Source organism: Lynx canadensis, chromosome A1 (assembly GCF_007474595.2).
Source record: "Lynx canadensis isolate LIC74 chromosome A1, mLynCan4.pri.v2, whole genome shotgun sequence".
Lineage (NCBI taxonomy): Eukaryota > Metazoa > Chordata > Mammalia > Carnivora > Felidae > Lynx > Lynx canadensis.
Genome location: NC_044303.2, coordinates 151272201 through 151299170, shown reverse-complemented (window position 1 = coordinate 151299170; position 26970 = coordinate 151272201). Strand labels below are relative to the sequence as shown.

Genomic DNA, 26970 nt, shown 5'->3' with positions numbered 1-26970 from the left:
ATAAAAAAATCCAGGAGTATGAGGAGAAAATTAGAGAACTAAGTGATACACTAAAAAGAAATAATATACGCATAATTGGTATCCCAGAGGAGGAAGAGAGAGGGAAAGGTGCTGAAGGGGTACTTGAAGAAATAATAGCTGAGAACTTCCCTGAACTGGGGAAGGAAAAAGGCATTGAAATCCAAGAGGCACAGCGAACTCCCTTCAGACGTAACTTGAATCGATCTTCTGCACGACATATCATAGTGAAACTGGCAAAATACAAGGATAAAGAGAAAATTCTGAAAGCAGCAAGGGGTAAACGTGCCCTCACATATAAAGGGAGACCTATAAGACTCGTGACTGATCTCTCTTTTGAAACTTGGCAGGCCAGAAAGAATTGGCACGAGATTTTCAGGGTGCTAGACAGCAAAAATATGCAGCCGAGAATCCTTTATCCAGCAAGTCTGTCATTTAGAATAGAAGGAGAGATAAAGGTCTTCCCAAACAAACAAAAACTGAAGGAATTTGTCACCACTAAACCAGCCCTACAAGAGATCCTAAGGGGGACCCTGTGAGACAAAGTACCAGAGACATCACTACAAGCATAAAACATACAGACATCACAATGACTCTAAACCCGTATCTTTCTATAATAACACTGAATGTAAATGGATTAAATGCGCCAACCAAAAGACATAGGGTATCAGAATGGATAAAAAAACAAGACCCATCTATTTGCTGTCTACAAGAGACTCATTTTAGACCTGAGGACACCTTTAGATTCAGAGTGAGGGGATGGAGAACTATTTATCATGCTACTGGAAGCCAGAAGAAAGCTGGAGTAGCCATACTTATATCAGACAAACTAGACTTTAAATTAAAGGCTGTAACAAGAGATGAAGAAGGACATTATATAATAGTTACAGGGTCTATCCATCAGGAAGAGCTATCAATTATAAATGTCTATGCGCTGAATACCGGAGCCCCCAAATATATAAAACAATTACTCATAAACAGAAGCAACCTTATTGATAAGAATGTGGTAATTGCGGGGACTTTAACACCCCACTTACAGAAATGGATAGATCATCTAGACACACGGTCAATAAAGAAACAAGGGCCCTGAATGAGACACTGGATCAGATGGACTTGACAGATCTATTTAGAACTCTGCATCCCAAAGCAACAGAATATACTTTCTTCTCGAGTGCACATGGACATTCTCCAAGATAGATCATATACTGGGTCACAAAACAGCCCTTCATAAGTTTACAAGAATTGAAATTATACCATGCATACTTTCAGACCACAATGCTATGAAGCTTGAAATCAACCACAGGAAAAAGTCTGGAAAGCCTCCAAAAGCATGGAGGTTAAAGAACACCCTACTAACGAATGAGTGGGTCAACCAGGCAATTAGAGAAGAAATCAAAAAATATATGGAAACAAACGAAAATGAAAATACAACAATCCAAACGCTTTGGGACGCAGCGAAGGCAGTCCTGAGAGGAAAATACATTGCAATCCAGGCCTATCTCAAGAAACAAGAAAATACAAAATCTAACAGCACACCTAAAGGAAATAGAAGCAGAACAGCAAAGGCAGCCTAAACCCAGCAGAAGAAGAGAAATAATAAAGATCAGAGCAGAAATAAACAATATAGAATCTAAAAAAACTGTAGAGCAGATCAACGAAACCAAGAGTTGGTTTTTTGAAAAAATAAACAAAATTGACAAACCTCTAGCCAGGCTTCTCAAAAAGAAAAGGGAGATGACCCAAATAGATAAAATCATGAATGAAAATGGAATTATTACAACCAATCCCTCAGAGATACAAACAATTATCAGGGAATACTATGAAAAATTATATGCCAACAAATTGGACAACCTGGAAGAAATGGACAAATTCCTGAACACCCACACTCTTCCAAAACTCAATCAGGAGGAAATAGAAAGCTTGAACAGACCCATAACCAGCGAAGAAATTGAATCGGTTATCAAAAATCTCCCAACAAATAAGAGTCCAGGACCAGATGGCTTCCCAGGGGAGTTCTACCAGACGTTTAAAGCAGAGATAATACCTATCCTTCTCAGCTATTCCAAGAAATAGAAAGGGAAGGAAAACTTCCAGACTCATTCTATGAAGCCAGTATTACTTTGATTCCTAAACCAGACAGAGACCCAGTAAAAAAAGAGAACTACAGGCCAATATCCCTGATGAATATGGATGCCAAAATTCTCAATAAGATACTAGCAAATCGAATTCAACAGCATATAAAAAGAATGATTCACCATGATCAAGTGGGATTCATTCCTGGGATGCAGGGCTGGTTCAACATTCGCAAATCAATCAACGTGATCCATCACATTAACAAAAAAAAAGAGAAGAACCATATGATCCTGTCAATCGATGCAGAAAAGGCCTTTGACAAAATCCAGCACCCTTTCTTAATAAAAACCCTTGAGAAGTCGGGATAGAAGGAACATACTTAAAGATCATAAAAGCCATTTATGAAAAGCCCACAGCTAACATCATCCTCAACGGGGAAAAACTGAGAGCTTTTTCCCTGAGATCAGGAACACGACAGGGATGCCCACTCTCACCGTTGTTGTTTAACATAGTGCTGGAAGTTCTAGCATCAGCAATCAGACAACAAAAGGAAATCAAAGGCATCAAAATTGGCAAAGATGAAGTCAAGCTTTTGCTTTTTGCAGATGACATGATATTATACATGGAAAATCCGATAGACTCCACCAAAAGTCTGCTAGAACTGATACATGAATTCAGCAAAGTTGCAGGATACAAAATCAATGTACAGAAATCAGTTGCATTCTTATACACTAACAATGAAGCAACAGAAAGACAAATAAAGAAACTGATCCCATTCACAATTGCACCAAGAAGCATAAAATACCTAGGAATAAATCTAACCAAAGATGTAAAGGATCTGTATGCTGAAACTATAGAAAGCTTATGAAGGTAATTGAAGAAGATTTAAAGAAATGGAAAGACATTCCCTGCTCATGGATTGGAAAAATAAATATTGTCAAAATGTCAATACTACCCAAAGCTATCTACACATTCAATGCAATCCCAATCAAAATTGCACCAGCATTCTTCTCGAAACTAGAACAAGCAATCCTAAAATTCATATGGAATCACAAAAGGCCCCGAATAGCCAAAGGAATTTTGAAGAAGACCAAAGCAGGAGGCATCACAATCCCAGACTTCAGCCTCTACTACAAAGCTGTCATCATCAAGACAGCATGGTATTGGCACAAAAACAGACACACAGACCAATGGAATAGAATAGAAACCCCAGAACTAGACCCACAAACATATGGCCAACTCATCTTTGACAAAGCAGGAAAGAACATCCAATGGAAAAAAGACAGCCTTTTTAACAAATGGTGCTGGGAGAACTGGACAGCAACATGCAGAAGGTTGAAACTAGACCACTTTCTCACACCATTTACAAAAATAAACTCAAAATGGATAAAGGACCTAAATGTGAGACAGGAAACCATCAGAACCTTAGAGGAGAAAGCAGGAAAAGACCTCTCTGACCTCAGCCGTAGCAATCTCTTACTCGACACATCCCCAAAGGCAAGGGAATTAAAAGCAAAAGTGAATTACTGGGACCTTATGAAGATAAAAAGCTTCTGCACAGCAAAGGAAACAACCAACAAAACTAAAGGCAACCAACGGAATGGGAAAAGATATTTGCAAATGACATATCGGACAAAGGGCTAGTATCTAAATCTATAAAGAGCTCACCAAACTCCACACCCGAAAACAAATAACCCAGTGAAGAAATGGGCAGAAAACATGAATAGACACTTCTCTAAAGAAGACATCCAGATGGCCAACAGGCACATGAAAAGATGTTCAGCGTCGCTCCTTATCAGGGAAATACAAATCAAAACCACACTCAGGTATCCCCTCACGCCAGTCAGAGTGGCCAAAATGAACAAATCAGGAGACTATAGATGCTGGAGAGGATGTGGAGAAACGGGAACCCTCTTGCACTGTTGGTGGGAATGCAAATTGGTGCAGCCGCTCTGGAAAGCAGTGTGGAGGTTCCTCAGAAAATTAAAAATGGACCTACCCTATGACCCAGCAATAGCACTGCTAGGAATCTACCCAAGGGATACAGGAGTACTGATGCATAGGGGCACTTGTACCCCAATGTTCATAGCAGCACTCTCAACAATAGCCAAATTATGGAAAGAGCCTAAATGTCCATCAACTGATGAATGGATAAAGAAATTGTGGTTTATATACACAATGGAATACTACGTGGCAATGAGAAAAAATGAAATATGGCCTTTTGTAGCAACGTGGATGGAACTGGAGAGTGTGATGCTAAGTGAAATAAGCCATACAGAGAAAGACAGATACCATATGGTTTCACTCTTATGTGGATCCTGAGAAACTTAACAGGAACCCATGGGGGAGGGGAAGGTAAAAAAAAAAAAAAAGGACGTTAGAGTGGGAGAGAGCCAAAGCATAAGAGACTGTTAAAAACTGAGAACAAACTGAGGGTTGATGGGGGGTGGGAGGGAGGGGCGGGTGGGTGATGGGTATTGAGGAGGGCACCTTTTGGGATGAGCACTGGGTGTTGTATGGAAACCAATATACAAAAAAACATAAAAAAAAAAAAAATAAAAAAAAAAAAAAACAAAAAAAAAAAAAAAAAGAAAGGAAAGATTTATTAGAAATGAAAACTTTCAGACATCTACAAAGTTATCAACGTGAAATACTCTGTGTAAATCGAAAGGGTAGAGCTGGAAACAATGGCTAACTGATCCCAATTCAACGTAAGGAAGAACTTTTTAACAATTAAAGTTTTTCAAATCTTGGATGTAAAGATAACAAACTTTTCATTCGTGGAAGTTTTTGAAAGCCACTTGCCAGGTTTATGGCCTTGGGGACTACCTCCTTCACATTCAGAAGTCTTTTCACTGCTCACTTCTTGTCTGAAAAAAAGCCATTGCACAGGAAGTTACTCCAGGCTTCTTGTCTATTTTCACTCCTGTCTTTCACTCCCTGGTTTCTGTTCCATTTCAGCCCAGCTAGCCCCTTCAAACTGACAGTTTGTTCTTAGCAACCCAACCTGCCTCTCTGATTTACCTCTTTGATTGTTCCCTTTCCATACACTACAGGCCATTGGCAATTTGACAGAGGCTCCTGGAGAGTAAACCCTAGCCCCGTTTCCCATCTGACTTGGAAGGGAGAATGGAAAATGAATTTCATGATCTGGAAGGATCTTTTTATTTCTAGGATTCTTAGATTCTTCTTACTTCTTTTGCCATTTGCATAAATTGGTGGATGATCAGTAACTGAGGAATAAACAAGTGAATGAATAAATGACAAAACATTATGAAACAAAAAAAAAAAAACAAAAAAAAAGAAATTGTGGTTTATATACACAATGGAGTACTACGTGGCAATGAGAAAGAATGAAATATGGCCCTTTGTAGCAACATGGATGGAACTGGAGAGTGTGATGCTAAGTGAAATAAGCCATACAGAGAAAGACAGATACCACATGGTTTCACTCTTATGTGGATCCTGAGAAACTTAACAGAAACCCATGGGGGAGGGGAAGGGAAAAAAAAGAGGTTAGAGTGGAAGAGAGCCAAAGCATAAGAGACTCTTAAAAACTAAGAACAAACTGAGGGTTGATGGGGGGTGGGAGGGAGGGGAAGGTGGGTGATGGGTATTGAGGAGGGCACCTTTTGGGATGAGCACTGGGTGTTGTATGGAAACCAATTTGACAATAAACTTCATATATTCAAAAAAATTTTAAAAAATAATAAAAATAATAAAGAAGAAAAAAAATCAATAATGCCCAATAATACTATTAATAATATAAAAAAGTCTCATTTAATCTTCACAACATTCTGTGAGACAGATGTTATTGCCTCCTTACCTGAATAGATGTTGACATTTAGAGAGAGCAGTGGCTTTTCCAAATAACAGATCTTGGACTTAAATTCTGACTTCATCACCTAGTCTAGTCCAGTCCATCACCATCACCTTTCCAGTATACCACCACATTCTGCCTGCCATGCTACTTTGCGTGAATTTCAGTGAAAAAAGGACAAAAGATATGGCGACATGGAGTAAACACCATCTTTGGCTCTTCCAAAGGGACTTTACTAGATCTAAATGCTTTCTGCTGACAAGGCTTTTTTTTTTTTTTTTTTTTTAATGTCTTCTGAGAAGGCATTCTGATAAAGTATGGATTCAACAGAACAAGTCTTCCCACTGAGCAAGTATTAAAGCAATTTTCTGAAGGTCTTTAGTTCATGCTTGGTTTTCAGTATGTCCTTTTCCTTCTTAACATCTGTTTTCAAATGAGCAGTGAGGAATCACTTTAAGGACTAGAATAGCTCTGGGATATTTAACAGATGCTGGAACTCATGTCTTGGGCGCCAGTTCAGATCCAAAGATATATGGTTCTCTCCTCTTCTAACCTATGACTTTAAGCAGTAAGAGCAGACCAATGTGTTTAAACTAGTATATTGTACCATAAAACCATTGTTTCCTATTTTGATTTAGAGATGCTGGTGAGGAATCAACTAGGATTGTTACCACTGAGAACTTGCACGGCAGTAACCATCATTCACTCCAGTGACACATGGTGTGTCTCTTGTGCTTTTTGAAGCAGGACAGCTGGATATAAGCAATCAGGTGAGGTGGGTAGCATACATTCCTTTAAAAAATCTTTCTGAGTTTGGAAAAGGTGGAACTAGGGTGAGCAGCAGATAGAGCAGCAAGCAGTAGCTAACCAAGAAGAAAGATGATAATTCAAGCTGGGACTAAATTAAAATGAACAGAAAGAAAGCCCAAATGAGCCAATAGCTAAACATGGGAGTGAAAAAGACTTAAATGCCAAACATATCAACCTTGAAGACTAGAGGACCCTGGACAATACAGGTGACAATCAAAGCCAAAGGCACTCAGCACTCAGTTATTCTTTCTTTTTAAGGTTATGTATTTATTTTAAGAAGTAGAGAGAGTGTGCATGCTAGCAGGGGAGGGGCAGAGAGGGAGGAAGAGTGAGAGAATTCCAAGCAGGCCCCATACTGTTTCTGCAGAGCCTGACGTAGGGCTCAGTGTGGGTCTGGAACCCATGAGCTGTGAGATCATGACCTGAACGGAAATCTAGAGTCAGACACTCAACCACTGAGCCACTGAGGTGCCCCAAGTTTTTGATGCCCCTTAAGTGTTAAAAACACTGTCTTCCAATTTGACAATAAATTTCATATTTAAAAAAAATTAAAATTAAATTAAAAAAAATAAAAAATAAAAACATTGTCTTCAGATATTATTAAGGAAAGATACCTGAATCAGAAAGACTCAATTATATTTATAGATAACATTCTGACTCCTGGAGTGGGCCAAAGATGTAAAGGCATCCTTCAAAACCTAGTGTTTGCAAAGGCTTCTTTCTGTTTGTGCTCTACATTACATAGTTCTCCTTTTATTCCTTCTTGAACCCCTATTTACTATTGTGATATACCATATTAGCAAAAGCAAACACTTCTGTTTCACTCTTCTAACATATATCTATTAATTTAGCCTTCACAACAAACCTCTGAGATAGGATCTATTATTATCCCCATTTTAGAGATGAAGAAACAGCACAGAGAGGTCTGGCAGGTTCCCAAAGTCATGCAGGTAGTTAGTGAAACCAGGCCATCTCCTCCAAGTCCTTGCTCTTAACCACTACACAAAGATCCCTTGCTTAACTCTTTAATGCAGTTAAAATATTTGACAGTCCTCTAAGAATAAAATTTCACTACAAACAAACTTATAGGTAACTTCCAGGTACTAGTGGGTCCATAACGGACCTGAAAAATCAAATTGTTTTTATTAAACTATGATTTAATTTCTAGTCTCTTTTGGTATGCAATTATATTGCATAAAATATAGGAATAAAATATATTGTTTTACTTACGTGATGATAATAATCATTAGAGAAATCTGAAAATTTCAGGAAGAACCTAAAAATTATAATTTTTTAAAAGGCTGAGTTCAAAAAGCCAGCTAAAGCTAATGGGGCACCTCTTGAGATGTGTTTAGTTTACAAATAACAAAGACTCCTATATTCCTACCATCATTTGTGGGCATTGGTAAACATTGTATTAATGAAAATGCTAGTTCTGTTGGTGGCATTTAAACAAGGAAGAGGCGGCTGTACTTTAGAGCTGAACATACGCATAATTGGAAAGGTGATGATGAACTAAACCATATTACACAAACATTTGAAGTAATCGCTCATGAGTCCTGTAGAATAGTTTTCCCCTTTTAAAATGATCACACACAGTACCCTATTGGTTCATTTCTTGGCATCTTATTCATGCTGTAAAGCTCCCTGCTGGATAGGAAATCTAGTCTCCATCACCACCTTTTTTTCAAATTAAGTTTCTCTCTCTTGCTGGGTGTATGAATGAAGTAAAATCTAAGGATTTTTCAATTTGTTTCATAATTTTTTGAAATGGGAATTTCAACCAGTGGCCATCAGAACGACAAACTCCAAAACTTTATGTCACAGTAGCAAAGGATGTGCATAGGGGAGTGTGTGTGTGTGTGTGTGTGTGTGTGTGTGTGTGGTTTATTTATGTGCCCAGCCAGAGACTATTGCAGTGATGACAAAAATTGGAGAATAGAGACTGGTAAATATGCTCTCTGTGGAGAAAAAATGCAAATTTAAAATGAGTTGGACTTTCCCTCTACTACATATTTATTTACCAAAGTCATAGAAAACCCGAACTCATTTCAGGCTTCTTGAAAAGTAAACCAAAAAATGATTAAGCATCTCTGATAAAAGTGTGCATATATGGCTAGAATGCTAAATATCACAGATGAAAAAAAAAAAGCAACTTCCTATACTTTCAAAAAAATCCCCCCCAAAACCTATTCTGACCAAAAAATCATTCCAAGCAATCTAGTAAGTAAAGTGTGAATGTATTAACCTGATGGTTTTCTGAAGTTTTCCTGAAAGTTGCACGTGTAAAGTTTCCATCTCTTACCTTTCTAGAAGCATGAACTGTCCATCTGTGTATCCTAGACACAACAGTATCCAAGACGACACCAGCATAAAGTAAAATGAAGTAGTGTTTCTCAAAATGTGATGCAAGAACTCCTCGAGTTCCATGAAAATCCTACACATAGCCTGTGGATGGTCTTTGTAAGGTTAATCAAACATCAGTGGCAATGGCAACACTCTTTGTGCTGGCATGAGCTAATAATCTACTTATGATATATACTAAAATTAGATGTCAGTTCATTATTGCCTCATCAAAAAGAGCACTAATTCTGATGAATTACTTTGATGGGTACGGCTGGGGTAGGAGCAGTAGGGTGTGGATTCTTTAGTTGTATCCGAGTAGTGTAAGGATTCAAGTATTTTTCGACTCATGTTCTTGGGACACCCATTTTTGTAGCCTCCTGAGATTTCCTAAATTGTTGTTTTACTGATCCTGAATCCAAAGAGAAAAAAGTTGACACCTTCTAAAAGAGATAGGTTTCAAATGACTATATGGGGTGCAATTTACATTGGAATGATTTCTCTTAATTTTGAGCATTAACCATTCCTATTGCTGTAGTACCTCCCCAAAGGAAGCATGGTTCATAGTCTTCAGACTGCCTTTTGGCACAGTAACGTATTCTCAATCTCACAGTAGTAGCCTGAAGGGCAGGAATTGTGGCCTCTTTTCTTCCTTCTTTGTATCCCTAGCACCTAAGAGTGTGCTCCATAGAATCAATTTGAATCAATGCCTGGAGACACCTAAAGTAGATGATTTGGTGTATAGTTATACTCGATTACCTAAATGTAAAATTACTATCGTATAGAAAGTAAAAAACATAATCCTAATGCTTTTCAAAAATGTACAACCACTTCATGACATGCCAAGATGGCTCCTGATATAGAGTCCTTCTGTGACAAGCTCACTACCCCACATAATCATTTGCAGAAACACTGGCCCCCACTTTCATATCGCCTCCCCACCTTACGTATGTAATTCTATATGAGTTTAAAAACCTCTTCGTCCCAAGATTTAGACCCACTAACCTTAGGTTTTGCTAACCAATTCCATGTGGTTTTATAATAGCATCTATTCTACAGTGCTCAACATCTTACAACATGCTTTTTCATGAGCACCTGTGTTTTGGAGAAAGTGACCAGTCTGTCACCATGCAGGCCCCCTAATGTCAGCTCACTTCTCTTTTGGCACCTTTCTGGCCCACCAGAGATTGTGGAAGAGGTATACTGTGAAAAGACTATTTAAGTCCACTCATCAAAGCAATTTAAGTGATGTATTGGATTAAAGTGTTATCACTATCTTAGCCAGTTAGGCTCCTGAATGGACTGGAGGAGAGAAAACCTTTCTGATGTACTTTGACTTCAAATTTTAAGTCCGAGTTATTTACCTCCCGAACTTACAATCTCCAGCTTTCCTATTTCTACACTTCGGAATAATTGTTCCCTCTTTCTGGAATGTTCTTCGTGGCTCCTCTGGGATAGCAACTCAAATCTTCTGGGACTATATCCAATGTGGTCTCCTCTGGGAAATGTTTCCCAGTTTTGTCATTTGTCACAAGCACATTTGTCAACATGTGCTTGTGATTGGTTTTTCTTACATATTTTCTTGGGCAAACTCTAAGGCCTGTGTCTAATTCATGTTCATGTCTATATAATATTGAAGAGAGTGTCTGATTAGTACTTAGTAGATACTCAGCAAACATTATGTTAAGTGTAAATAATTAATGACTGCAACCACCTCTCAGAGATTTCAATTCCTTCTTCCTGGAATGGAATGTAGAATTAAGCCATGAAAAAGGAAGTGACCTTAAAATTTGTTATTTTTTTAATTATTATTAAAGAAACTACTCTTTAAGGAGGGATGGAAGAAAGAAAAATTTCTCCTTGGGTCTTACTCAGAGAGGTCACATCTTTGTTCTTTCAAAGTCGGCAAACATCAAACAGTTATTATTCAGGCTAATTTAATTTTCATGGTACTGGGCTATTTTATTATAATTAGCTTCTTATACTACTAATAAGGAAGAGAAAAACATACACAAGGTGAAAGCATCTGTCTTCACAAAACCAAATGCCAACAATTCCAAGATCTTCACTCTTTCCATGGTGGTTATATATCTGAGCTTGTCAATGTTAGAATAGACTTTAAGCTCCTGGTCATTTCCTCAAGCAAATATGATGAAACCAAAGGATCAAATAACGTTTTCAATTTATAATGTCTCACTACAAATTTTTAATTTTTTATAAATGAATTATTAAAGCTGCAAATGATAGTGGCTTCCTTTGAAGAATTATTTAAAGCTCTCTTTAAGTACGTAAAAGATAATAAAGAATAAGAAAATTCTGTGATTGGTTAAAGGGCAAAGGTATGTGTGCTATTGATGACGGCAGGAAACAGTCTGCCAGGTGACTTCAATTCAGCTGAATCATGTGACCCATATTTGTTGAGTAGAGGAATCAAGAAGTAGGCCAGTTAAAGAGGCTTGACAAAGATTGGAGACCCCTGGGTCAGAAACCCTGCAAGCAAAGATAAGTGATTTTTTTTTTTTTTTTACTGAAAAGGATCAATACCTTATACATCTAACTAAGCTGTCTTCTCCATCAGCTAGAGTATGTCTTTTAGTCTTCTTGAGACTCAGTGCCCTCATTTGTAAATGGGACCACTGTAACATCCTTGATAAATGATGAGGACCGGCAGACCTGAGATAACAACCCTTTCTGAACTCACCTAGAAAGGGGAAAGCTAAGAGAGAGAACCCTACTGGGAATTATACTTCGAACGGGAGGCTGAATGTTGGAGTAGATTCCACACAGCTATGGGATGACTTGGTTTTGGTAAGTAAATAGCTCTTTCTGTCTGATTCCTCACTGATGGAATGGGGAGGTTTTTCAGGAAGTATAAAACAATTGAAACCTATAAGTAAGAGCAAAGTCATAAAAACCATCTGCAGTCGCATAAACTAAACGGACTCACTCTGACATGAATTGCTAAAGAGGCATTGTGGAATCTTCACATGTAGTGTGGCTTCTAGTCTACTCTCCTACCCCTGTTTCAGGGAGGATTGTGAGAGAGAAGTTATAACGACTGGGTACCTGAGATGAATCCTGAATGGTGCAGGGTGCATGACATGATGCTCCTGGCGTCAGGACAGAATGCTCCTGAGACCATGTCATGCACAGCAGTCTCATGAGTGAGCCAAGGGGTTGTAGAGCTGGGTTCCAGGCCTTTGTGAGAATGGTTTGCAAGTGATCCCCAATTTCAAATGGTGATCATTTTCGCTCTGCTCAGGTACTCTGCATCAGAAACGAATCTGCTCAGGAATTCTTAGAAGACAATCAAAGAGGGTGCAGCAGCTTCTTCCTTCTCTGGGGAGTTATGCTGAGCAGCCTCCCTTCCACATATATTGTGCTGTGCGTGGAATGGCGGGGGGGGGGGTCCCTTGGAATTCTTCAGAGACTGAAGCCTCTCTAAAGGCTATTTGGCTGGGCTCTCAGAATCAAGAATGAACACGTTAGAGTCAGAAGTGGGTCTGAAAATGGGAATCCTCAATTTGGGAGAGTATTAGTAACTTCGAAAAGGTGGTGAATTTATTTTTACCTCATTAAACAACCTGAATGTTATTTAGACATTAAGAGAGAGAATCAGTGTAATTGTTTCCCATTTCAGACCTTGGACTTTCTATTTCATTAATAGATGTTAGTTACTTCTTTAGACACCCAATATATAACACAGATGCCTATTAGTCCCAACATCTGAATAAAGGAAACTGAGGCAGAGCAAAGTTAAGGAATTCGTTCTCATCTGACTGGAATTCTTAAATATATTAAATGCCTTACTCTGTTTCACCTCTTTCTATATACAGCATAGATTTTAACACCTAAATGATTAATTCACCAGCTTGACTCTGCTACCCACCTCCTCTCTTCCCCCGCTTTCCCACTGGGAGACTGGCTTCGGTTCATAGATAATACATGGACAAGAGGACAAGAGGAAAGCTTTTATTTATTTATTTTTTTATAAGTCAGTAGTTCGGTGACCGCTCTGTCATTCTGAAATTCTGTTCCTTGTGCTCCAGAATGTCTACTCAGCTGGAGTGGCCAGTACCTTAAGAGGCCGTGAGTCTCGGTCAGTAGAAGGAACTTGCTCCTCTATCCCCCTCAGACCTCACAGAAATACTTTGTCAAGAATCTCTGGATTTCACAAAGACATGTAGATTTCTTATCTCAAACTGCAAGTTTCACTATAATATTTTTAAGATCTTTAAGACCCATAATTTCCCTGAATTCAAACCTCTTTCTAGTAGCATTTAGGTTTGTATTTCAACGAGACCCTATACGTGTGAAAAGATATATATTGCTTAGGAAATTAGTCATTAGGTTTACAAGTATTTACGACTTGTAAATTTAAAACAAAACATATTTTGATTTACTCAGACGCTAGCCTCAAAAGAGAAAAAACACAAGTTTAGCTTTTAATTTAATCTTAAAAAGTTTTATACTGGGGAATTTTTTTCTCCACTTTGGTTCTCAGCTAGCCCATGTTTCACAAATATAGTTTAATTTTCCTAATATTTACAGTTCCTCTGAAATAATCTCATCAAGTCACTCCTGTCATTCATTGTTTTTCAAGCTCAAAGTTAATGTGTAGTATTCACAAAGCGATAGGGGAAAGGACATTTTATTTTATTTATTTAAAAAAATTTTTTTGGCATTTATTCATTTTTGAGAGACAGAGAGAGACAGAACATGAGTGGAGGAGGGGCAGAGAGAGAGAGAGGGAGACACAGAGTCTGAACCAGGCTCCAGGCCCTGATCTGTTAGCAGAGCCCAACACAGGGCTTGAACTCATGAACCACAAGACCGTGACCTGAGCCAAAGTTGGATGCTGAACCAACTGGGTCAGCCAGGTGCCCCGAAAGGCCATTTTATTTTATTTTTTTAATGTTTATTTATTTTAGAGAGAGGGAGAGACGCAGAGTGTGAGTGGGGGAGGGGCAGAGAGAGACAGGGAGACACAGAATCTGAAGCAGGCTCCAAGCTGTCAGCACAGAACCCAATATGGGGTTAAAACTCATGAACCGCGAGATCTTGACCTGAGCCGAAGTCAGATGCTTAACTGACTGAGCCACCCAGGTGCCCCTGAAAAGCCATTTTAAGCAAAATGATTCAAATTAGTAATTTTTTGGAAATGATTCAAAAAGAGAAGTGACATTTACTTGGCAAATGGCCTGTGGACTACAGACTGTCCTGACTGGGATTTTCTGCCCTCTCAAGGCTTTGAGTTTCCCACCTATCCAGTGAGTCAGTCTCCAGCTCCCCAGCACCTTTGTGACTTTTACTGTTTCAGTGACTATAGCCTTTATGTAATATTTGCATTGCTGTCTTCTCTGAACTAATGTTTACTTAATTTTTGTCCTGAATTAACTTAAAATTTTTTTTTAACTTAACTAAATGTATCTTAAAAGAAAGTTTTGTGTCTCTGCCATAAGTAAATGGACAAAATTTATTTAGTGGAAACCATACAGTGTTATTAAATTCTAGCTCCACAGGGTTGTCTGCTGAAGACTGAGCCTGAGGCTTGCTTTCTGTTTCTTAAAAAGCAAGAGAAAAGTGGTAGAGAGTTCTTTGTCTGCCCCAGTCTGAGACTTTCTTCCTGATATAATTAGAAGTCTCAAAAAACCTGAAATAATGCAAACTTTCTTATTGTGTTCTTTGGTATCGATATGCCTGCTAAAATTATCTTGTATACACCAGTGGTCCATATATATCCCTCAACCTGGGAAACACAGAGTTGAGTGTTGTCCAAGACCTCTGCCAGCTATAGCTTTTTTTTCTTTTTTTAATGTTTAATCTATTTTTGAAGGAGAGAGAGAGCGTGAGTGGGTGAGGGGCAGAGAAGGAGGGAGACACAGACTCCAAAGCGGGCTCCAGGCTCTGAGCTGTCAGCACAGAGCCCGATGCAGGGCTCGAACTCACAAACTGTGAGATCATGACCTGAGCAGAAGTCAGACTCTTAACCGACTGAGCCACCCAGGTGCCCTGCTATCACGCTTGATTATACTGCAAACCAGGAATTTCAGTTTGTAGACATGTAAAAGACACAGAGGTACGTTTCTCTTCCGGTGCTTCGAAAGCTGAGACACAAACCTCTTGTAGAAAGAACTGACTCTTCTCTCTACTCCATGACTCTGGCTAACTTGTTCACACATGAGAAGGTAATGAGGAAATGTGGGTGGATAAGAGCAGGAATTAGGATTCAGCTGGCCCGTCTGATTTGGCTGTTGCCCCTTATCTAACCATCAAATTGAAAAATGTCATTAAATCAGTTGAAACTTTTTTGAGCAGTGCTGAAGGTCAAATTCTGGGATCAGTTTAACAAAGGTACTCTATTTTGATAAGAGAATTGATGCCGTTTTGATAATATTGCCAAGCTTAATTTCCTTTACCTTGTTCTGACTGCCCAGTGACCATTTACATGATGAAAGTAAATGTTTTAAAAACTGAAATGAGGGGTGCCTGGGTGTCTCAGTCGGTTAAGCATCTGACTTTTGATTTTAGCTGAGGTCATGGTCCCAGGGTCAAGGGATCTAGCCCAGAGTTGGGCTCCATACTGGGTGTGGAGCCTGCTTGGGATTCTTTTCTCTCCCTCTCTCCCTGCCCCTCCCCTGCTCACACTCGCCCTTTACGAAAACCAGTGAAAACTGAAATGAATAGCCATTTCTGTTTAGAGTTTTGTTTGTGTTTGTTTTTTTGCTATAATTTTGTACACTTAGAGTAAAACCTCAGTTCAAGAACTTTCTTTCCTCCTTTGCGGAGTGCTGCTAGAGTCACACAAATGACCAAAACTTAGAACCGTTTTGTTACCCAGCACAAAGTAAAATGAATTATTAAAGTTGACTCATATAGAAAGTAGCCATGGAAAATTAGTGGAGAAGTTCATTGTTATTTTTTGACTTCTATTACCAACATAAAACACCATAATGGCAATTGAGATATCATTATTTTTCAGTAATCCCTTGTACCTGGCAGGAACTCCAAGGAGTTCTTCCTTCTGCCTGAGACCTAGAGGTGGTAGTTTTTATAAGATTAAAGTTGGTGCTAGTCATTTCAGATACTCACTTCCAAGTAGAAGGTGGGGGCTCACCCTCACCATAAGTAGCCTCAAAAATGCACCTGGCTCCTGCCACCATGAGACAAAATTTCCAGTTAGTGCAACTGCTGCTCCTTTCTACCTACCTACTTAATTCCTACTTCACTTTGCTTAGAAAACAGTACAGGAAATAAAAGGCCAGGCTCATAATTTGCACGGCAAATTACCCACAGCATCTGCAGAACCAGACCCTGGGTTGGAATCTTGAAATTCAGTGGCTTGGAGTCTTGAAGAGCAGTGGCCTGGGAATCAGGAGACCTGGGTTCTGGGTCAGCTTCACCACTAACCATGTGATACTGAGAAACTCTATTGTCTTTAGTGATGTTCAGTGTCACTTTCTCCAAAAGAAAGGGTGAGAAGAGACCTATGTAGCCATTTCTTCCCTTCACATCCTATGATTCTATTTCCTATAGTGTTACAGTGATATCTAGCATTAAAAATAATGTTCAATTATCTGAGACTTTGAAGTAACAACCCAGCGTGGCATGATATTTTAAAAAGAATAGGCAGCATAAACTCTCATCAACAAGTCACACACTTCATTAAGAAATTAATAATAGACCCACAATTAGACAGATATTGTATTTCTGATTTGCTGGTTAACTCATTGACTCTGCTATATATTGACCTTCAGAAAGCTAGGGAATGATAGATAGGGGCCTAATCATTAAGTAGTTGATCTTCAAACATACCTGCATTAATATTTTATCGATTGCATTTCATTTTAATTGTAGTGTGGTTAAAATTCCAATGAGATAAATATTTTCCTTTATGTGAGAACCCCAGAGAACAGTAGCTTTGAAACATTTATCATAAAAATAAACACAGACTATTACCCAACAATTATGCATAAAAATGTCTGTGAATGACTAGATTAATAGAGGCCTTCATGTAAAACCAATGATCTACATTGAGCCTTACAGGAAGAGCATGTTTCCACAGATACAGAATATTCCCAACCTGGAGAGCTGGCTGAGAAAATGCAGCCAGAATATTACTCATTTAGTCTTTTCTACAACAGCTCCATCCTACAGCCTAAAACTAAAAGCCAAAGACTACATTTTCCAAATATTTGTCAAAAACAAGGGAATTGTGCTTATTTATTTTAAATTCAAACCCAAATGTGCTCATTTTCAATCCCGCAGTTTTTAACTCTGATATTCTTCTCTTTTCCATGAGCAGTAGTCTCACCTCAAGAAAAGAAGCATGTGATAGTCCTGTCAGTCAGCCAGCATCTCTCTGTTGAAATGCAACTATTCCAAGTCAATAAGTGGTAAACTTTGGTAGGAGTCTGACTCAACTTGGTATTAGAGTTACTCCTGAGAAATGGTCTTCAGTTTGGTGGAGCTCCTTTCTTCTGATCATTCATTCAGCGAACTCTTGTGTCGGGCACATACTAATCTTCTTACGCACGTTACTTATCACACTGTATTTTTCCAATGGAATCAAATCTAAAACACCTAGTGACTGAATCCTGGAACCATACTCCGGAGGCCATATGTCAGCCTACTCCTATCAAGAGAGAGAGAGAGAGGGAAAAAAAAAGGAAGTCTGAAACTAGAAACCATGAGACAGTATTCTGTGCTCTCTTCTCACTTTCCTGAATTATGTATTTGTCCACACCTGGCTTTCTGCAGTGGGAGGAGGCAGCATAGGCAAAGAGTAAGAACACTGCCTCTATGACCAGACAAATTTGCCGTAGAATCCTTGCTTCCCCAATTACTGGATGTGGAACTTGGCAAGTTTTTAAAATCTCTTGAAGCCTAAGTTTGTTCTCTAAGTTGGAAATAATAATATCCTACTTGAAGTTGCTGCAGGGATAAAATGAGATAATGTGAATAAAGCTCTTAGTACTGAGTCTGGAAATGATAAGCACTCTGGAATGTGCAGCTTCAATTTAATCTTGTCATTAGTGGAGCATAGAGATGACAGATAACTAAGACTTATTAAGTGCCTAGTACTCCTTGGGCGAAGAGAGACTCTAGATATTCCCTCTCTACCTCCACCTCACCCAAGTTTCTTCTTTATGAATTTGAGAGCGAATTCTCTGGCTTGTGTGCCATCTTTCCCTTTATCTCCTCTTTCTAATTCCTTGTGATTAATTTTAGCAATAGCACTGGATATCAGCAAAACCGTCAACGGAGAAAAAGAAAAACAATACAAATTCAAATCATTACCTAAAATTTATTTATTAGTAGATATTTCTAAGTGGTGGAAGTAATAATGATTTTTATCCATTTGACTTTACTCTTTATATTTTCCAAAATTCTGCACTGACATATATTACTTTTATAAGAACAAAAAAAAATGTATTTAAAAGTGTGTGTGCATGAGTGTGTGTGTGTGTGTGTGTGTGTGTGTGTGTGTGTGTGTGTGTGTGTGTGTGTGTCTAGCTGGGGGAAGTTACTTATAAAGGTCAGTAAAGATGTAGTTGCAGGGGATTGTCTGAAATAATTGGAGCACAACTGAGTACTAAAACAAAATTATTTTAGAAACAGCTCGGGACTTAGAGGACATTGGTTTAAATCTTAATATGATGATTTAGTAGCTGTATCACCTTTGTTGCTTAACCTTTCTAAGCCTCATCTCTCTCATCCATTAAATGGGGTAGTAATCTCATTCTTCTGCAGTTTCTTGAAGGCTGAGCTTACATGTGAAAAAGGTATGATGTATGGGACTGAGTTAGAGTTCAGACTTATAACCTGAAGATTATTTAAATGCTTTATTTAAAAAAAATAATTGACTAGAAAACTTAGACAAAAACTCCTGCACGAATTAAAATTATTTCAAGCATTTGAATGTTTCACCCATACCTGAAGTGTATAACATAGTGAAAACTAAACTTAATATTTTTTCTCACAGTCCCTTCCCCAAGTAGCTCCTTTTCTTAGATTTATTAGTGCTGTTGATGAAAAGATCAGCTTCATGGTTCCCCAAGCTAATAACATCAACTCATTCCAACTTCTGATTTTGCAATATTCAATCTGTTCCTTGTTCCAGTTGAGGTTCCCTCTGAAATATTGGTTTGATTCCATTCTTTTCTCTCTCCTTCAGGGTTTCTCCATCTCAGCACTATGACATTCTGGGCTGGGTTATTCTTTGTGATGAGGATCTGTTCTGTACATTGTAGGATGTGTAGCTGTATCCCTGACCTCTGTTTTATGACAACCAAAAGTGTCCCCCAGACATTACCAAGTATCCCCTGGGAGGCACAATCTCTCCCAGCTGAGAACTCCTGCTCTGCTTTGCACATGTCCATAACAAGAGCACACCCACATCACGGGTCCACATGATACTAAAAGTTATAAGAGCAACTTTTAAAAACATTTACCCCGAATTTAGTGTTTGAATCTAAAATTCTTACCATGAATTTCCATGTAACTTTCAGAGAGTTGCACAGGATACAGAAAACAATGTGTTGATATCTCTGATATTCTCTGAATAGCGTAGTGCTAAACATTGGCCTTGTTCAACGATGTTATGCGTTATTAAGCGAAAAGGTCTCCCTCATCACTGAATCTTATTCTGAGAGTAACCATTTAAAGCCAAAATGTCTTCTTTATATTTTTGTTGTTACTTGCATCTAATATGTATTTTTTTACGTATCTTCTTGCTTATTTACGTTAGAACGCATATTCATTGCAGTGTAGAAGCAAATTGTAATCTGTAATCTCGTAACGTCTTTCATCCACACCAACATAATCACTAGTGTGTTCATTAAATGTTAAATAATCAAGAACTATGTATTTTTATAATGCATAAATCCTTAGTAGATTATTATATAGATGTGTAAGAGTGTGTAAATGATGTTTAGGGGAACTGGTTGGGGCTTTCGCTTATACTAAGAATGCATTATTATTTTTCCTATTTAAAATAATGAAACATTTGCTCTTGCAACAAAAAATTTTGCTTTCCCACACGTTTTCAGAAGTGGATTAGAATCACATATGTAGGAATACCTGCAGTTATATTACTTGAGCATTTACTATGTTGGCTTTGTGCTAAACATTTCATATACATTGTCTCTTGAAAATAAAGTACCTCAGCACAGATACCTGAGAGAATAAAGAATAGATACAAAAGAAAGGTAAAAGACTTCATTTTAAATTTTTTAGAAAATATATAACTAATTTTGGCTCTAATCCTGAGATTTAAAAAAAAGAAAAAGTAGCTGTTCTCATTGTAAGCATGAAGGATTCCATTCCCTTGTTTTCCATTTATTCCTCCTTCATCGGAATCTGGCTTCTGTTCCATCATTTTACTAAAACTCTACTAGCCATATTCATCAACAGCCTTTTGTAGTAAACCTTATTGTATGTTACTTCTTCACTTTATTTAAAATACCTTAGACCATTTAGCTTTTTTAAATACCGTATTCTCAAATGCACATCCCAAAGCTAGATTTCTTGCCTGATCTGTAGACCCTGTATTTAACTATAAACTGAACATCAGTATCACAACTTAGATGTCTTACAGACAAGCCTATGATTCAATTATGCAAAACTGAATTCATCACATCTCCTTCACCCAAAATCTGCTTTTCCTCCTGTGTCTCCCATTTTAATAAATGGCTTCATGATTACCTCCATTTCTAGAGCCAGAAATAAGGTATGATCCATGGCTTTTCCCTCTCCTTTATCTCTTTCAGCCAATCAGTCATCAAATCCTATTGATTCTCTCTCTTCAGTAGCTCTTAAGCCCATCATATTTCCACCCTCCTGCTATCGTCTTAGTTCTGAATCTTACAGTCTTTTGACTGTTTTATGCAGTTATTTCCTAATTGGCCACCCAGATGGTCAACTAAATATTAAAATAAACTGCTTATTTTTCTGAATTGACCAAATACGTATGCTAGCATAGATAAAAGAAAACACCGGACATAGCTGTCAGACCATGCATATTATGGGACTGGTGCAGCAAGACTGTGGGGAGGAGCCAGTGAGAATACCACTAAAGAACATGTGGGATCAGTTGCAGGTGGGTTATGGCAGGCTCCTAAATTTGATTACCACGAGTCATACAGGAAATGCCAAGGACTGAAGTAAAACCAAGAACCAAAGATCAGTGACTTTTTAAACCAACCAAGGTAACCTACACACAGAACCCGGGAAGCAGCAGTGGAGAGATATGTAGGATTCTGCAGAATATCCCATTTCTTATCCAGGCCATTTTTAGCAGACTAGGTGCATACTTGCTGGTTCTTAAACAATGACATATTAAAAGATGTCGTGCAGCAACGTTCTTGAGATACGTGGTCTCAAGCCCTATATGTGTATATAGAAGTTAGGAAGCTACTACCCTCCACTGTATATAAAAGTAGGAAATTATTGGATTGAGCCATACATAAATCAATTATCAGTAGAAGGTAATAACAGAGCTAGTTATTTGGGGAAAAGGTAAATTACAGGTGTAATTTTATGTCTTCTGTATCTCCTCTAATCCAACTTCATTTTAGGATCTCTTAAGGCAAAAACTTTGCCTGTATCTGTCTCTGCTTATAATATCTGCTTAGGTTACATCAGTCATCCCCACAGTATAAGTTTGCTTACTTTGAAACAGTATTCTGTATAATTCTTGCCTCTTGACATTATATTAGAAAAAGTGTTGACATGATATGTTAGTCTTTGGAAAGGACAGTAAACACTTGTAAAAATAATTCGTTGCAGGTAAATAAGGTAGTTAGCAAAGGTTGCCATTTTAAAGTAAATACATGGAACTTGGATATTCTAAAAGGCTCTCCTAACTTACCTCAGACATAGATTGAAATAGTATTTTGTTTTCCGATCAACATCAATTTCTTGCAAATAAGGGTCAGGCTCTGAGTTAAAAAACTACTTTCTTTGATTTTATTTTTTACAAAAATTTGAGTGAAAGTAAATAAAATTTTTGTTGTCTAAATATTATAGATCTCTGAGTAAAACTTTGAGATTATCATATTCCTTGCATAGTTGATGAATAAAAACGCTGTACAAAGTAGAATTTGAAGATTGCATTGATTTTTCCAATTTTAAGTGATTTAACCTGTTGCAGGCAAAATAAACATGGGGATTTGCAATTCCTGTTTGGCTCTTCATTTTGAAGTGCTAAATAGTTTTATTTCTTTGTTCTGTCTATAGTCCCTAACTGATTTCATGAGTTCCACTGTCTCAGAGGCAACTCTGAATTCTCTTTCTAAAGATGAAGAGTTATGGAACAGATTATATGAAATACTGTATAGTTCAGATTAATTAATGATTATAATAGACATTAATTAATAAATCCATTCTAATTGTAATTACTTATAATAGTGAATTAGAAAAAGACTATGTTAGTGGATCAATGAGAGAAAAGGAGGGTCTGTAAGTTTGCTGGAGAATGGGTATGCAGTAATAGAGGATAGGGTTTATTAGCAATATCACCTAAATCTCTTGTCCATGGACATTTTTCACATATCTCTAAGACAAGATTTTTTTTCTGATAAGATTTCCCATGTCCAAATGGTTCAGTGCTGACAGACTCTCTCAATACTTCCTCCAGATTACATGGGAAAACATCACAAGGAGCGGCTTGTTAGCCCTACCTAATGATCTGATTTTCTGTGAACTAAAAAAAAGTCTGTCTGCACAAACAAGGTGTTTGTGTCAGGACCTAAAAGATGAAGGTCCTGAAATGATCGATATGTACCTGGCTGATAATGCTATATATATACCACATCAGTTTCTAGTGTTCTATTGTTTCCAGTAAACAATACTCACATTTTTATCACGTTTTTATAGTTTGCAAAGTGATTTCACATACAGTACCACATTGGGCCCTAAAGAAAATACAATGAGATGAGTAGGGTGGATTTTTGCCAATGTATACAGATGAAACACCTAGATATCTGGAATGTGGCCATAAAATACCATGGTCACTTTAAATTTCCCTTCAGGTAAGGAGTGCAGGAGAAATAGAAGTTGACTGAGCATCTCAACCACAAGCAGCCATCGCTGAACACCAAGAGATTATTCCACAGAGCAAAGAAATCTGCTCTTTTAGTTGTCTCTATACCAAAGGTTCGTTGGATTATTCTAGCAAGAGTCCCCAGTTCCAGGAATCTAAGTACAGGGTTTCCCCTGTATGTATCCACTTCCAGACAGCTTTTTTTGATTCTTACCAAAAAGTATGAAGGGAAGAAGGTGTATTCATCTGACTAGATTATATGGAACATCAGAAATTAGGTAGGGAGATGGCAGTGGTGGGACCTCTTAAAAACCTTTTGTTTGTTTTTTATTTATTTTATTTTACTGTTTTCTTTGTATTATTTTTTCTTCAAAACCCTTTGAATTCTTTTATCACCAAACTGGTCCTGGTTAAATTAAAATCCAGTGCTGAATGGTAACAAAAGAAAACAATCTCACAGACACTGTATCTGAAGAGCTCTTTTAACGTCTAAGCACAGTGGAGAAATAGCGTGAGGACTTGCCTAAAGCAATTGCATCTTCAAGGTTAAGACAAAGTCTTGGTCACTGACCCACATTAACAATAGCTGAAAAAATCAGAAGCTAAGTAATGAAGTGACAGAAAAAGAAGGAAGAACAGAGGAAAGAAGACATGAAAAAGAAAACCAGGAGAAATGAACAAAGTACAAAGTAGAACTTCTCTTATTTTTTTCTATTTTGAAAAAACATCAGAAAAATATTTAACCATAGCTGTTGTACACAGGTTTAAAATTCAAGAATTAGCTACATACTAACATAAGTTATGAGTTTAAATCCAAGATCAGTGGCACATTTTTCATTTTGCAAATTTTAATTTGGAAATCTATGAGATGTGAGGATTGACCCTGGCAAAATGATGGAGATTTTTAAAGACTAAAATGTACCTAAATCCCTAAACAGAATTGTTTTCTTTAACATATTTTTAATATCGTATCTCTAAAATTAGGATAAAAAAATCATAGTGGGACAAGATGAAAAAACGTTTCCATTTCAGGTAATGTAACACACGTGTTGTTCTGCATTCAGAAATACATTCTACTCACTGACTACATTTCATTTTCAATTTCATTGACATATGTTCAAGAAACCCAGTTTTAAGCATGTTCTTTTAGTAAAATGTCACTTTTGCACATGTATTCAATTTGCTTCCAGTTTTTCCCCCCATATGTTTTTCTTTCAGTTTAGTCACTGAGAGTCTTAAAAACTATGGAGGACTATTTTTTTCTCTGTCCCTGAGATGGGCTCTCGTCAAACTCAAGTTATGCATCTAAAAATTCAGTTGTAAGTAAATAAACACAACATTCACTATAAATAAAATAGAACAGTTAAAAATAATAACCTGGAGTTATCTTAATCCTTTATTCTACACAAGGCATTCAGTCAGTTGTCCTCCATTCCAGGATAGAGTGATTTTGGAATATGGTGATTTTGTACCTTACAGTGTATTTTAATAAATTTTTGCTGAATTGAGTTGAAATTGATCATGTCACATAGGCTATCTACCTGAGACAGATATCTTTGGGTCATTCATGTTGTTTTGAGAACAGTATCCCCAATTTCGCCTTCCCACTCCATTTTTATCACGTGCATGATAGCAAAAAAAGGGAGGATAAAATCTTTATAGAGATGGTATGGCAAAATAGACAATTATAAAACTGAAATACTTTCTAGATGGATCCCATTTACTCTAGAAGAAAATATATTGCAGTTTACCTCTACTGCAAACAATTGTCGAGTAATATTTTGACATTAGTTTTGTCACCTGTCCTAAGTCACATGGCTTGTGGCACTGTTCGAGGTAGAATGTAAAAGTTGTGATGCTCACGTTATTCCTAATTGTATTGGCTTTAGCAAGAGAAGGTGGAAAATGGTTTTCCAGGGGTCATAAACATCAGGGAGGGGATGAAGAGGGCCATCCCAATCTCTACATACTTCATGGTCAACTAAATGGTCCCAATTACCTGGATAATCCTGAAACCTATTGTTCAAATTCTGATTGGTGTATCCATTCTGATTGGTGATTGGTTGCTATATCCATTCTAATCAGTTCATTTACTTTTAACAGCTTTATTGAGGTAAAATGAACATATAACAAACTTCTTATTTTTAACTGTGTAATTATTTCATAGTTTATTTATGTTGAGGGAGAGAGAGAGAGAGAGAGAGAGAGAGACAGAGAGAGTGAGCACACAGGAGGGGAAGAGAGAAAGAGGGAGACAAGAGAAAATCCCAAGCAGGCTCCGCACAGTCAGTGCAGAGCCTGATGCAGGGCTCAAACCCATCAACCGTGAGATCATGACTGGAGCTGAAATCAAGAATCAGACACTTAACTGAGATGCCCAGGCACCCCTTAACTGTATAATTCTTTAAGTTTTTCCATTTGTATACAACTGTGAAACCATCACCATAGTCAAGACAATGAATACATCCATCACTCCTGAAAGTTTCCTTATACCTCTTTCTAATTCCCACCTCTTGATCACTCCTTCAGACAACTACCAGTCAGCTTTCTGTCACTATATATTAATTTGAATTTCCTAGACTATTATATAAATAATTTGTACTCTTTTTTTTCTAGCTTCTCTCAGCATATTTAGGTTGCAATCCTTCCATATTGGAAAATGTGTCAGCGATTCATTTTTTTATATTGCTGTGTAGTACTCCATTGTTTTAATATACTATGGTGTTTATTCATTCACCTGTTGAAGGTAGAGCCATGCAGGTTAGACTTTAGATGCATGTACAGTTGTGATTGAGTTCTGCCTACTTTTTTAAGCCTAATTCATCCTAATGTAAATCATATACGAAGTATTTCTGTGACAAAATATAAACACCTCAGGATTGGTAAACTATTACCCTTTTTTTCTTGAATTTAGGCTAGGTCTGTGTACTAAAACGATCGGTCATCTCTGTCAGTCAACCCTGAGGAAACAGTTTAGGAAAAATAGCTGATCTGAGACTTCAAGTTACTTAAAGCTTTTTCCTGAGTTTCATGGATTCTTCCCTTACTTGCTCTTTTGTTTCCATCTGTTTGAGAAAATTATCCAAAACGTAAGCATTGGTAACTTTTTAAAAAATAAAGATTAGGGGCGCTGGGGTGGCTCAGTCAGTTGGGTGTATGACTTCAGCTCGGGTCATGATCTTGGGGTTCATGAGTTCTAGCCCCGTGTCGGGCTCTGTGTTGCCAGCTCTGAGCCTGGAGCCTGCTTCGGATTCTGTGTCTCCCTCTCTCTCTGCCTCTCCCCACTTTCTCTCTCTCTCTCTCAAAGATAAATAAACGTTAAGAAAAAATTTAAAACAATAAATAAAAATTAAAAAATAAAAATATTAATTACAGCCTTATACCTGTAAGTCAGGAGTGAAAGATATATTTCATTAGGGGGAAAAACTTCTGTTTTATTTTATAATTTTAAGAGGTATTTTTAAAACTAAGAATAAAATTTCCTTTTGAAATTTGAAAAATCTGTTGATGTTAATCTTCTAATTGGTTGAAGGGCATAGGACTGAGACGGGGCAGATTTCTAATTTCATTGATTGGCACTGTAGGAAAATGCTCATATTTCGCAGGTATACCATTATTAATGCCCAATCCTGTAGTCCTTTTTCATGCAGAACTCCCACTGGGAGTACCACATGAGAAAGAAATGTAGGATGAGACCCGATTATTATAATTCACAAGACTAATTATGACTTTGAGTTTTCCTGGATAAGCTAATTCTTTCTGCACCCTGGGATCAGTAAGCACGAAAGTAGTCTCACAAGGATTTCGCTGCATTTAACATTACATATATTTATAAATAAATCCAAAGACATTAAATAGCCCT

General features: G+C 37.6%; 1 long non-coding RNA gene across 1 annotated transcript in view; it reads right to left on the bottom strand.

Annotated features, from left to right (window-relative positions):
• The window catches only part of LOC115505915, a 45811-nt gene that overhangs the window by 4796 nt on the left and 14045 nt on the right, over positions 1-26970 (bottom strand). The window contains exon 2 of the long non-coding RNA XR_003966184.1: positions 17379-17699. This is a non-coding gene — a long non-coding RNA (uncharacterized LOC115505915). The remainder of the gene's footprint in view (positions 1-17378; positions 17700-26970) is intronic.